A 13,786-nucleotide genomic window follows, 5' to 3' on the forward strand; every position below is an offset into this window, starting at 1 on the left:
TCATTGCCATAGTTCCATGATAGCTTTCTTATTTTCTTTGAGATTTCCCTAGAGAATACTGCTGTCTTCCCCCTGACTGATAATCTAGAAGAAGAGACCTTTCTTCCATCCACTTGACCCAACATGACTTTATCATATTAATTTGACACTTGTTGTTTTGTTTTAGTAACATACTTTTCAAAGACTTTTAAGGACATGAGGATCAGGGCAAAGATCAACGGTGGGGATTATTTGGCAGGGCTTTATGGCTCTGGAAGGTCTGGATTACAATTTCATTTCTCTCACTTCCATTATTCCTGAAGTGTCTTCTGAATCATCTTCTGTTGTGTTTGCTGATAAATGTGGTATTTGTCTATTTTACAGTGGCAGCACTGAAGGACCATTATTGCTGTGCGACATCCAAGCCATATCCTGGTCCATCCTTGTACCGTCAGTGAAACCTCCAGCCACAGTGAGTTTCTAATTTTGGGATCTTTTTCTTCCACGAGGATTCACGAAGCGGAAAACATTTTTGTTCAAACAGCCTCTTCTTGGCTATTCCATATGGAATAACTGGGTACAAATTCCATCAGTTGGTTTCTGTATAAAAAAATTGTTCAGTTTACTGATCCAATGCTCAACATGATGTTTAAAATGCCTACATTGTGTTCTTTTCTGACCACGGCTACATTTTGCATTGAGGCCACTTCAGAGTGGGGTGCGGGGGGGGGATTGAGAGTTTAATCACTCTTGCTGGCAAAGACCAGCATCAGTCAGGAAACTTTTCATCCTGAGTAATGCCTTTATCTTGCTCCATGAGATGCATTTTAACTGATTTGAGGAGAAGAGAACATTGGTGGGAAGAACTGTGATCAGATGCCTCATGATACTGCTTTAAGCATAGATTGGATCAAGCACTAGGGAAGATATTGGAGGAGAATAACACAAGATGTGTAGGGAGGGCCTAGATGTTCCAGTAGGGGTTTCTCATTTGACATTCCTATACTTGAGTTAATGCTTTTGAAATTGCAGACTGAGATATTCAAAGGAGCCTAAGGGAGGTAGTTGATTCAAAGGGGGTTGGATACCAGTCTCACTCCCTTTAGATTCTCTTTTTTTCTGGCAATCCCAGCTAACAACACAATGAATAAAAAAAAAACTTGATTTTTTTTCTTTTAAATCTCCGTTGTCAGTGGAAATGTTCCATTGGCTTTGTTGCAAATATTTTTGTTCTCTGCCATCAATAATCCAATAGGACATGCTCAGCTAAACATGGCATTTAATACTTTAAAAAAATATATTGTGTAATGATTATTTGCAATGGTGTCTCTCAGAGTTAGTAAATTAGATACCTGCATCTCCTATGTTATTCCAGCTGGGAGAACTCAATACACCTTTTGCGAATGACTCATTATACCTTGTGCACCCGTGTTAGGGGCAGAGGCAGAGCTAGAAGAAGCCTGTGCTTGCCTAAATGTTTGGGGTTTTTTTAGGTAGGACTGGAGAACTTCACAGGTAAAAGAATGGATGCTTTAGAGGAGATAAATGCCACTGAATTTAAATGGGACTCGGATACTAATATCTGGACCTTCTTTTTGGGGTCATGGCCAAGAGAATGGAAAGAATCTGTGTTCAGAAAGCTGTTGAGCATTCCCTAAGTAAATGCAATAAATTAGGTAGGAAGGGATTGAGGGAACCCTTGGCTTTGCACCCTTAAGCCAAGAAATCTAAATTGGAAAGATGCTGAATAAAAGCACAGGTGCACTACATATTTCTAGCTTTGGCTAGTATTGCTAATACATAAGTAATGTATGAATTATGGAAGCAAAAGGAGATGGCTTTTGCAAATGGCTGACATCTCTAGTGGGGAGAGAGTGAGTTGTGGAGTATGTGGCAGAGGATGATGCCATACCTGTCACAAAGGCCTTATTGAGTGAAAGTAATTGCTTTAATCATGAGTAGTTAAAACAGACACACAGGGGGAAAAGCAGTGCAGCTCTCCAGCTTGAAAGCTGGTTCCAGGGTCATGCACAGAGCTCAGAGCCAATATGTTATGGATATGAGGAATATTGATCTGGGCTATGGCTGCTTGCAGTGTTTCACCCTTTTTCCCAATCATCATGACTGGGATTTCTGACCTCTTTAACCACTACCATTTCCTTTTCTTTCACAGTCTCTTATGTTATAACGTGATGTGTGCAGGAGTGAGGGCTTGGGTGGAGGGAGGGGCTTATTGTTGTGTGTATGGCACTGGGAGCTGTTTATCTGGGCACTTGCTTCCTTTGACTTCATCTTGAACAACAGTAATTGCTTTATCCACAAGGCATTGAAAAGGAGGCTCAGGCTTTGTTTCCTGTCAAGCACTCTTTGAGCTCCTCTAGTATGCACAGAATCCTCCCTTGACATCCTCTAGTTATGCACATGGGTTTTGCCTTTGCAGGAGACAACAGATTCTTGTCATGGATGCTTCCTTTTCTTCCCTCCTTGTCTAATCTCTCAAATTCAAGTCCTTTCCTGCAGAAAATTCATTATGAATAAATGGAGGTTACTGTGGATCCTGTGGTTAGGTTGGGTGTGATCCAGCAAGTGAGGAGAAGGGTATGAATGAGAAGGATCCTTTTGCAGAAGATGTCTCCTGGGGCAGAGGTTTTCTCACTTCAATAACCAGCTCCTCATTTAGTGTAAATGAGTGCTGGTCCATCTGCTTCAGTGGAGTGATGCCAGCTTCCGTCATCTGAGGATACGGCCCACAATTGGTAGCTGTCCAGAAGTGCTCTAAAGAAAACTCAGAATAGATGGAGATTGTGATCATTTACAGGCTGAAGCGTGAGGGGATGTGCTATATCAATACTGGTTACTGATTTGCTACTCCCTCCTGACTAAAAGCCTTCAGCTGGTTTTTGATGTTGGGTGGCTGTGTGGCTTCCAGTACAGACAGCATTTTCACTGCTTCGTGGTTAGCTTTGTGCAACAATTGCCCTCCTGGGGGCCCTGCCCTTGGAACCTGTTTCCTTCTGCACCAGGATGGTGAGGTTTTGGGAAGCTGTTGTCATCACATGTGATGCATATTTGACAAAAAACCACCCCTGGAGCCAAGAGCTTGGAGGTGATGGGAGCCAAGAGCACAGGCCCAGTCTGTGCTGTCAGGTCTACCTCTGCTAGCCCTGTGAGGAGGCATGCACATATTGCATGAAATCATTTCCCACTGGGAATAGACACAGAATGGTACATGCTCTGAGCAGAGCTCCTTCCTCTGGCAGCTGGCAAAAGTATGGTGCTAAAGAGGCCAGCACGAGCTGTTTCAGCAGTTGTGTCAGTGGTGGCTGGTCCTACCAGTGACCCAGAGTGTGTTGGATTACTCTTCTGTGCTTGAGTTTTCATTGTTCCCCTGCCCTAGTGGCAGGTAGTCACAGAGGAGTGATAAAGTAGCTGGATGCCCAGGGCAGCAGTGATGTGCGGAGGCAGCAGGGACTGCCAGCTGCTACTGTGCTGCGTGTGTGGCCATTTTCCACCCCCACCATGTTGGTGCTTTGAGCTGCTGCCCTCATCACCCCACCTTAGTTATGCTACGGACTAGTCATATGACTGCTCCGTGAAAGTATAAGCTGGGCTGTTTGTATACAGAGCAAGAGGGTGGCACACTGGTTAGGGGATGTTGGAGACCTGGCTTCAATTCCCTGCTCTTCCTGTGTGAGCATGGGTAAGTCATTTAGCCTCAGTCTTCCCATCTGAAGAATGGGGATAATAGCACTTCCCTTACTCTGAAGTGCTGTGAGAATAAATGTGTTAAAGGCTGTGAGAGGCTTGGATATGGTGATACTGTGGCTGTGTAAGTGCTGTGGGTGGAGTATGCTTTTTCATCCTGTTCTGCTTCTATAACAATTTGCTGTGCTGCACTGTTGGTTTCCCAAGCTGTTTTTGGATCATGTCTCCAAAGAACCCTTTGTTTGAGCAGTGCCTCAAGCTGGCTGAGAAAAGGTAAACGGATCTGGGGCAATGAGGAAATACAAATATCCTAGCTTTGTATTACTTGGCTGATGCCTTGCATGTGGTTCTCTTGCATCGCTTTGCTTCGTGCAGTCAGGCTTTCTTATTCAGCTGGCCTGTTTATTTTGTATTGGCCTTCAGTATTGGGCAGTTTGTCAAGGTGTCATCATGGGGATCAATTTTACTAATATTCCAAACATCATGGGGCTAATCTCCTCTGTTCTGTGCATGATTAGGGTGCTGTAGCATAAGCTCCCTTGAAAAAGCCACTTGTTTCAGGAAGGTGGGTGCATAGTACCTTCTCAGGGTTTCAGATGTGAAATTTTGTCTTGGCCGTGAGGAAAGCAATGTCTTTCCCCCTTTCCTCCTAATTGCTCAACTGCTGCAGCGCCCACCCATGACATGTCTTTTAACTAAGTGATACATAACACCAGAGTGGTAACTCTGTAGCACAACAGAATAGCACCTTTTGCTGCATCAAGGTCTGGGAACCTGCGAGTAAACACAGACAAAAATGTACTCAAGGTAAATGTCACTAGCTTTCTTCTATTCTAGATAAAATAGCACTAGTAAATCTTCTGCTATTATTTGAGTTCTGGCTGTGGTTAGCCTTGTGGGAAGGGAGCAGAGGGAAGTCAAGTTAGGGCTTGAATATTCAGATTCCAGTGGTATTCTCTGGGATTTAGCAATGAAACAGGTTGAGTACATCACTCAGGGGACTAAATTAATAGAAGAAAGTACATTTGGCTCCATGCTGCAAAGAAATCTCACTTCGGATTCCAGCTGAGATATAGCTGTATAACTGATCACCTCTTCCTTGATGTCCCGTTTATGTCTGGGGAGAAATATAATGGTTGTGGGCACTCTTAGTGGGACTGAAGGAGATTACACTGTCTCAGTTTCTCAAGTTAAAGAAGCAAGGGAATGAAACATAAATGGAGACCTATTCCCCTTGTCTAGTTTGTGTGTTGGCTCAGGGACATAGGGGGGTCACCAAAAGGATCTTGTACTTTGAAATGTAGGAATGGCAACATGTGGTCCTTCCAGTCTAGTATTCTGTCTGACAGTGGTTAGTGCCACCTGTCTCCAGGGCACAATGCAGGGAACCCTACAGTTGTGGAGATAACCTATCCCTAGGGAATGCTCCTGCCTGCTTAGTAGTTATAAAATGTTATTAAAAAACTGCACAGAGAAGCTCCATAGAGGCTCAGTGGTTAGATTAATAGCATTTTTGTTTCACATAGTTTATTCAAAGCTTTGACTCTTTAGAGGGAAAAGGACTTTTGAAAAGGACTTTTATTTAGCTTTATATTAACCCCAAATGCATTTCCATTTGGGGAATAAATCGGGTTTGGAGGAAGGAAAAAAGGCACAGATATTAGTTCAGTAAATCACTTTTAAGATGATCAATACATAATTCTGCTCTTAGATGCAGTCCTGAATGCCCCAGAATGTGATTGTCTCCCCATTCACTTTCCCGAGAGGGGGAAGAATTGTGCTGCTGAGATCTCAGGGCTCCTATACACGTGTGTGGAGCCTGCTCTGACATGCTGGAATTGATTAATCGAGTCTGTTGGAGCACAGAAATTGATGCACTCTGGCAGCCTTCCACGTCACGTGTATCAGTGTCCCAGCACGCCTCTGCGCTGAGAAAATGGCTGTTAGGGGCCAAAATCAATTTAATTTAACTTTTAATCCAATGTTAGCCACCCCACGGATGATGGGCAGGGAAGAGCTGGAGGATTGGACCCAAGATCTGGCATCTATCAACCAGACACCCAGACCCTTCCTAAATGAGGGACTACACACGCTGTTTAAGGATGAACGAATCTAACAGTTTATTTAACATCTGACAGCCAGTTACTAGAAAATCAAAATACCTAATCCTAAAAGAACACTATACTATAGTACATATACATTGTGGTGGTATCGCTTATGTTGGAGGTCTTATTTTATCCCTTATTTCTCAGATTGTCTAGCCTTGTGACTCCTGCAGTATATTCTGTCTCTCCTGCCACGTCTTGATTAATTTGGATGTTATTAGTTGGGAAGTGTTACTTAAATTTCTTTTCCACAGTCGGACACTGGCAATCCATGTACAGATTTATCTGGGTTATCAACTCTCCTGTACCTCTCTTGGCTAATACTCACAAATCATGTCATCAATTGAATCAAAGTCTTATTTGAGTTATGTGGTTTTCTTTTATTTATTTATTTACATCTATAAACAGTTCACAGTCAGACACATCGCGGTTATTTCCCACTGGTGCGTACAACTCTTAATTTTTGCTTTAGGAATACTTCATTGGATCTAGATTCAGATGACATACTTTTTAGGGTAAAGGTAACTGAAAAGTTCAAACGCAACCAGGATATTTTTTCTTTTTCGTATCTGTAGTTTCCTTAGAATTCCCTCTATATCCAGGTATGATCTGTTCTCATTAACTCCCTTGGAACATTCTCGTTTGTTTGTTTGTTTTTGTGGGGTTTTTTTTTTTAAGGGTTAGGGATTAGCCGTCACTCAGGCTCTTTCTCTCCTCAAGTCCCTTAGAGCCCGATTGGCTCAGCTCAATGTTCAAAAATACACGAAAAGAAACAACAGGGCCAATTTTCACTCAGACCTGATGGATAGCTGCTGTTCCTCCTTCTCGCAGCTTTGGCTGACGTGCTTTTTTTCTGCAGAGTATTTTTTTTTAATGAACTTACTTCACCATTGTCTTTGTAATGGTATCCAGTTGAGTCCTCTTTTCCACCTGGGTCAGGTTCCAGGGATTCTTCGCTCCCAGCCATCCTTTCCAGTTTTTTTTCTTCTCAGGCATCTCTCCGCATGCCGCGCCACCCCTCTCAGGGTTTCTCCATCTTAAAGGAGCAGCAGCTCTGGAAGCATCGTTCTCCCGCTCTCGTCACATCTCTGCTCCATTCAGTCCCTTTCCCTGCGGTAAGTATTTTATTTATGACCTGTCCCTCATCACATACATACAATTAAGTTGCCTACTACTTACAACACTATATAACATGTGGGTACATACAGACATAAAACACAAGGAAAGAGGGGTGATATTTACCTATAGGGACTGCTGGGTCATGCTACTGGGGAAAGGTAGGGACAGATAAACCAGAACGACCCTCACACAGTTTCCCTCTCTGCAGTATGCTAGTAGTGTTGATCTATTTTGTATCAGTGGTGGGAAACTTCAGCTTCAAGTAAGTATCCTTTGTTTTTCAGCCTCACAGGCTCCATGTCTCAGGCACACTCCCAACCAGAAATCCCCTTAATTTACCACCTCCCAGGTGCTCCAGACTCACTACACACTCAAGAGCTCTCACAACCACCTCCCAGGCACACCAATTGAACTCCAGATACTCAGGCACTCCCCAGGCACGCACCAGCTCTGAGGGGAAAAATTCCTTTTATATTCTGTCTGCACACCACACTTACTCTTACACACGGCACTCGTACAGGTAACTTCCACACGGCACCCAGGTATTTTCCACATGTCACACCAGATTTCTTCGCATGGCACTCTAATCTTTCCAAGGGGTATGCTACTCTCCTATACCTGCTGGCCGCAGGGTCACTTAAAGTGCAAACCAGGTTCTCAGTCTTACATGGCAGTGGGGTGCTTTGAAATAAAACATGTTCCATGAGCTTTAGTTCAAAGTGCCTTGCCACCATTTTTTCAGCCCAAGGACGCTGTTACACATGATGCAATTTTAATTAGTGTGGCTCACTAATTAAAGCACCTGGCACTTCATCCCACAACACACGTAAAAATGCCCTCAGTGAGGTTGAGTTCTCTCCTTCCTTGCCTTTGCTTGCTACCTGCATTAGCACTTGTTCAGTTCTTCCTGTGGATGTTCAGTGTCCCGCCAGGGAGGGTTTGCTTTCTCCTTGTGTGACGCTTGAGATAACCATGAGGGAACTCCAACTCCCTGAGTGCACATCATATTCCAGGATGCAGAAAGGATGGCATTAGTTATTTGTAGCATAATAATGTCTAAAGGTCCTGCCTGAGATACCCATAATGCTAGGCTCATATACTGACCTTAGCAACAATAACAAGGGGTGGAGGAGAGATGGGGGAACAGTACTATGAAGGGACTTGCTCAAGTTCACAAAGCAGGATAAGGGCAGAGTGGGGGAAGGAACTCAGTGCAATGCCTTATCTGCTAAGCCAAGGGTTGTCAACCTACAGCTCATGGGCTGAACCCAGCCTGCTGAGCCACTGGATCTGGCCCATGGAGTTGGACTTTTGGTGTTATTAGGCAGCTCGGGGCTTCTTCCTGTGCCAAAGCAGTAGAAAGCAGTGGCGGTCAGCACTTCCCCCTGCACTGTGGCAAGGAGAAGGGGTTCTAGTGCCTGCCCACCTCATGTAAGCAAATTGTCCTGATTGTAGTGGGATGAATGATCCTAGTTTTCCCTGATAAAAAAAATCACAAATTCTCTTATAAAAAAATCGCAGCTCCTTTGATAAAAACCCCAGAATCCACAATTAAAATGAAAACCACTATAAATATAGATATCAATTAAACACAATGTTTTATTGATATATTTACAATTTTAAAGCAATTTGGAAGCCTATCAGTGTCTCAATCACTATAGTAAAATAAATAAAGTACCTATAAATTTTTGTATTTGATTTTGGACTTTTAACATGGAAAATCAGCTCCCCCCTGCCCCCTTAGCTCACTAGGATGCAGGTCCAGGCTCCTCACTCCCAAGCCACAGCCCCCTGGCCCTGCTGGAGCCCTAGGTGCCAGGGCTATGGGGCCAGGGACCTGGGTCCACAGCCTCCAGCCCCCTGCAGCAGCACCCAAACCTGGCTTCTCCCCGTGCCCTGTGGGCTGTATGGCTGGAGCAGAGCCCATGGGGAGGCAGGTGTGGGCTGCCTGCTGTGGGCTGGTGTGGGGGCAGGGTCTGGCTCCCCGCTGCTGTGCGCACTCAAATGGGGGGCAGGGGGACCTGTGCCCCCTGGATCTGTATGCAGGGTCAGGGGCAGGCTGCCTGCTGCAGGCTCAGGCTCCCCACCCTGCTGCCCTCCCCTGGGGCCTCCACAGCCTGGCGGGTGGGACCCTGTGCAGCAGAGCAAAGCGGGGTCACATGGGGAAGCTTCTTGCTGCTACTGCAAGCCCTGTGCTGCCCTGGTGAGGTGTCTTCTGCCTGCCTGGCAGCAGTGGGGTCAGCAGCTCAGGGTTTTGCCCCTTGCTGCTGCCAGGTACGTGTCGCCAGCATGGTGCAGGGCTCACAGTGGCAGTAGTGAGCTTCCCTGCCTGACCCTGCTCTGTCCTGCTGTGCCAGGCCTCACTTGCCAGCCCCGGGGGAGGGCAGCAGGGCAGGGAACCCAAACCTGCAGTGTGCAGCTTACTTCCGCCTCATGCACAGATCTGGGGGCACATGCTCCCCTGCCCTCCTGGGAGTGTGCATAGAGGTGGAGAGCAGCTCCTGCCCCCACCCCCCGATGATCTGCCTGTGGCCCCATCCCTCTCCCTGCCAGGGCCCTGTGGCTGTGCATTGCACCGCCCAGCTGGGTAGCAGCCCCAGCCCCAGCCTTGCACTGCCCAACTCCTTCCCTCCCTATGGGGGCCTCAATTCGCCCCCCCGCCCCACGACTTACCTGCAGGAGCTGCTCACCAGGCTGCCTGGCAGCCATGTGCATGTACATGCATACAGTGCCCCCTGCCTGACTGCGCTCCTCCCGCTCCCCTCAGCACCCTGCAGGCTGGAACTCTGCCAGCCTGCAGATAGTGCTTTGCAAAAGAGCAAAATCTGCCTGTTTCTCTGTTAAAATGAAAAATCTGCGTTTTTCTTGGGTAGAAGGAGAACCCGCTGTTTTTTATGTTTTCCCGTGCAAAATGGAAAACCCAAATCCCTGATGATTACATTGCAATGTGCCCTGTGCAAAGGGCAGCATGTAGTTTGGGGTCAGAGCAGAGACAAACATGCTGAACTCTTCCTGCACCTTATACTACTCGGAGGCCTTCAGTTGGAGTATAGTTTCCACTCTGTGCTGGCTCAGTTGAAGTGTGGGAAAGGCTCTGGCCTCCCTTACGTAGGCATAGGAGGGAGAGAAGGAACCTTTCCGGTTGACACTTTTCTCTTCTATGTTGTGACCTGCCATTCAGGAAAGCCATGCAGGAGACTAGAGAGGCTTCTCACAGTCTGCTTTCTGGGTCCATAGGTCTACTCTGGGTGGAGCTCAGAGTGATTTCTGCTTCCTTCCTTCCTGCCCAATTCCCCGCTCTGTGCTCTGCTGGTGCCATCTGATGACCTCAGGTGAAGAATTCTTATATGTTCATGAAATAAAACGCTGCTGCTGTTTAAAAAAAAAAAAAAAAAAAATCCATCAAAAACAAAACACCAACCCACCCCAAAAACCTAAGAAAATCCTAAAACAAATTAAGAAAACAAACAAACAACACCCCCAACCTCCCCAAAAAACCAAAAAACACCCCTCTACCTTCATTAGTGTTCTTCCTTTTTCCTTGTTGGCTGCAAAGTTTGTGTTTTTTATATATCAGGAAGAGCTGTTGTGATTATGCACTATCCTCCTACCATGATACAAGCCAGGGTATCTCGCTTGATAACTTCTGCCCCAAACCTGTAACTTCGAGTTGAGTTACAGCGTGTTGTTAAGAAAAATCATCTCCTCTTGCTTTCACAAATGAATGCTGAAGAAGCCATCTCCACCCTTGGAAAGTTGTTGCAATGGTTCAATTACCCTCACTGTTAGAAATCCCACTGTTAGACATGTTTTGGCTGTGAATTTGTGTAGTGTAGCTTTTAGTAAGCCTTTGTTGGCCAGTTTGAGGAGCCTTCTCCTAGACATCTTGTCGCTATGTAGACACTGTTCGGTTAGCAGAATACACGAAGCAAGATGATAAATATATAGCTGAGGTTTTTAGAACGACTAGTGATATTTTGAGATCTGCATCACTTCCCTCAACTGCCCTGTTCTAAGAACTGAATCTTTCTGTCACCTTGGGCATGTTCTTAAGGGCCTTGGGAATAACAAGCATTTAGAAAATTCTCCTGTTATTGGTCTGATCCCAGCCTAACTCCCAAAGTGCTAGTGAATGAGGGGATGCACTCATAGTTAAGCTACTGGCCTGGAGTGCAAGAGAGAGGGGTTCAATGCCCAGGTCTGCCACAGGCTTTCTGTGTGACCTAGGATGCATTTTTTAGCCTTTCTATACTGTTCTTTGCCTGCCCTGCATATCCAGACTGTGAATATTTCAGGCCAGGCATTGTCTATGTACAGTGCCTAGCACAGCCAAGGCTCCTAGGTAGGGCTCTGCGAAATTTCGGCAGCTGTTTCATTTCGGAGGTGTTTCAGCCCAAAATACCAAATCCGAAACGAAATGGAAGGCTTGAAAACATCTTTGAAATGAAATGAAACCATCTGAAATGTTTCAGAATGTTTTGGAGGTGCCCCCCAGGAATAATCTAGCACAGTGCCGCAGCCCTCTTTTTAAAGTGCCAGGAGGCTGGGGCCAGGCAGCCATGGGGGCTTCTCCCACGGCTTCCCTGCTGGGGCAGAGGCAGGCACAGCCAGAGGAGCCATGGGAGAAGCCCCCATGGCTGCCCTGCCTGGCTTCATCCCCTGCCCAGCCCCAGCCTCCCAGCATTAAAAAAAAAAAAAAAAAGCAAAAAAAAAAGCCCCACATTCACCGGCTGCAGTAGCAGCAACTGGGGCCTCTGGGGGCTTGTGGCAGAGCCCCCCAACACAGTGGGGGGCAGCAGGCATTGTCCCTCCTGCTTGGCACGCATGCGGCAGCTGCTCCATGGCGTAGGTGCAGTGAGGCTTGGCAGGGCACTGCATGCTGTCTGGGAGCAGGGGCCGCTGAGGCAGAGCGGTGCCAGGCTCTGGCTGACTGCTGGAGCCACCCTAGCTCCCAGACAATGTGCGGCACCCTGCCGAGCCATGCTGCACCTGCGCCATGGGGCAGCTGCCGCATGGCTGCCAAGAGGGGGTGGGGTGGGAGGCAATCCCTACAGCCCCCCACTGCCCCATGCTGCATGGAGGGGCTCTGCCATGAGCCCCCAGAAGCCCCGATTGCCGCTACTGCAGCCAGTGAGTGTGGGGCTGTTTTTTGTAAGTGCCAGGACTAGGCTGGGGCTGGGCAGGGGCTGGGGCCAGGCAGGGCTGGTATGGAGGCTTCTTCTGTGGCTCCCCCACCAGGGCAGAGGCAGGCACAGCTGGAGAAGCCACGGGAGAACCTGCAGCCTTCCGGCTGTCTCTGCCTCTCCCCGGCCGATCCAAATTGCCGAATCAGCACCGAAACTCCAAAACAGATTCGGCTGAATCGAAACGGAATAGTGATTTGAAACACTGAAATGAATCACTGTCCTCTGAAACAGCTGAATCTGAAACCAAAATAAAATGTAGTCGTTTCACACAACCCTGCTTCTAAGCACCACTGTAATAGCTGGACAGGTAGTGAAGGCAATCTGCTGAAAGTAAAAATGCTTGTGTTGTGTGTAGCCTGTGGCCAGCAGCCAAGTTACATGAGCGTCTGTTATCTTAGCTAATATCACTTCTTTGTTACTTCTGCTTTTCCAGTCTGAATTCACCCGTTTTATTCACTAGACTGTCAGCTCTTTCCACAAAGGCTCTCTGTATTATGCCTGTACAGCGCCCAGCATAGCAGAGTCCTGGTGTGGGCTCTTATGCCCACACTTATGCTCTTAATGTTCTTAAGACCTGGGCTTTTATGCCTTAAAATAATTATGCAAAATAATTAATTCTAGGCCAACAGGGCAATAAATCGTCTGTATTCTCCATGTAAATGTACCTTTACTGCTGGGGGCAGGGAATGCAAATGAGCCGCGTCCAAAATTTCAGCTCAAAAAATGTAGCTGAAAAACAAACTACTTTATCCTTCTCCCTTGGTTGGAGCTATAATCTAGGGCTAAATACTTATGGCAAATTGCTGTTTAAGGAATTTAACTTCCATACTTGTAATTTCATTCTTATTAATTAAAAGCCCCCTCTCAGTTGCAGTTTGCTCGACTGACAGCCAACTCTGGGTTGCTGCACATCCTGCATATATATTTTAACAAGCATGCACATCCTTAAATTTTACTTTACTTATTTATTTAGCTTTTATGAGAATAGCATCTAGCCATCTGCTCTGGCACCTTTGTATCATTTAAAATATGTCCTAAAAGCAGCAATCAGAATAACTTGCCACAAGTCTTCCCTTCCCCACCTTGAATAATTCTCCACCCCTTCAATTACAGTTCCTTTTACCCAATCTAGTTTCAAGTGTCTCCTAGGGGGAAAAAAAAGCTTCTATTTGAAATGTAGATTTTTTTCTGTTAGGTAAATGCCTTGCATACAGTGTATTCAAACTGACATGTCTGTCATTTTTATTTCAGTGGGCCCACTTTTTTATATGTCTTGCTCTGTCCCCAAATCAGGAAAGTGTGGAAATTCTTGTCCTAGTCGTCGTCATCATCATCATTGGCAATCCCTTGCAGTCTAGGTTGATTTATTTTTCCCCGTGATTGCCATATCTATGGGTCTGAAGATGGCTGACAAGGCCAAATCAGGATTGATGGGTTCTATTGCAACTGGGGTATGTGTTTCCATGAGAGGTGGGTGGCTCTGAGTTCTTGGTTTGGTCCATGACATGCTGTTTCTGCCACTCCCACCTTTCCATCTGCTGTTGGCATGAGATTTCAAAATACTGAGATCCTTGCAGCAGACTCTTCCTCCATTCGGAGTGGTCCTGGGCATTAGTTGATGTCAATGTTGCATGAGTTGATGTCGACGTTGCATTTTTTCAAGTTGGACTTGAGGACGTCCTTGAAGTGCTT

At 46.2% G+C, this 13,786-nt stretch overlaps 1 protein-coding gene across 2 annotated transcripts in view; it reads left to right on the forward strand.

The window, feature by feature from the left end:
• TSPAN4 (tetraspanin 4) overlaps positions 1-13,786 on the forward strand; it is an 878,022-nt gene that overhangs the window by 161,191 nt on the left and 703,045 nt on the right. For both annotated transcript variants that reach the window (XM_059722559.1, XM_059722561.1), the window contains exon 3: positions 364-451. The gene's annotated coding sequence lies outside the window, so the exon portion shown is untranslated. The remainder of the gene's footprint in view (positions 1-363; positions 452-13,786) is intronic.

This window comes from Alligator mississippiensis, chromosome 2, assembly GCF_030867095.1.
Source record: "Alligator mississippiensis isolate rAllMis1 chromosome 2, rAllMis1, whole genome shotgun sequence".
In the NCBI taxonomy this organism is placed as follows: Eukaryota; Metazoa; Chordata; order Crocodylia; family Alligatoridae; genus Alligator; species Alligator mississippiensis.